Consider the following 260-nt stretch of genomic DNA (forward strand, 5'->3'; position numbering starts at 1 on the left):
ATGTTTACAGGGGCAAAGTGAGACTGTGTGACAAAATACAGGGGCATGTTTATTCCAATCTAATCTTTATTTACACTTTCAGTGAGTATTGACTTTGCTCTGATACATTATACGTTTGTGATTATTGTGTGAACTTGTTTATTTGTGATAAACTTCATACCCAAAAAATGAACTGTTGCCTTAATACTAGCTCTATTTATACAGTAAATATTGACTGATTGTATGTTCACAAGTACCTATGCTGCATGGTGTACATCTTC

The 260-nt window shown here is 33.5% G+C and overlaps 1 protein-coding gene across 1 annotated transcript in view; it reads right to left on the reverse strand.

Moving 5' to 3' along the window:
• The window catches only part of LOC119588629, a gene marked incomplete at its 5' end in the record, with an annotated part of 218,878 nt that overhangs the window by 1,138 nt on the left and 217,480 nt on the right, over positions 1–260 (reverse strand).

Source organism: Penaeus monodon, chromosome 24 (assembly GCF_015228065.2).
Source record: "Penaeus monodon isolate SGIC_2016 chromosome 24, NSTDA_Pmon_1, whole genome shotgun sequence".
Taxonomy (NCBI): Eukaryota; Metazoa; Arthropoda; class Malacostraca; order Decapoda; family Penaeidae; genus Penaeus; species Penaeus monodon.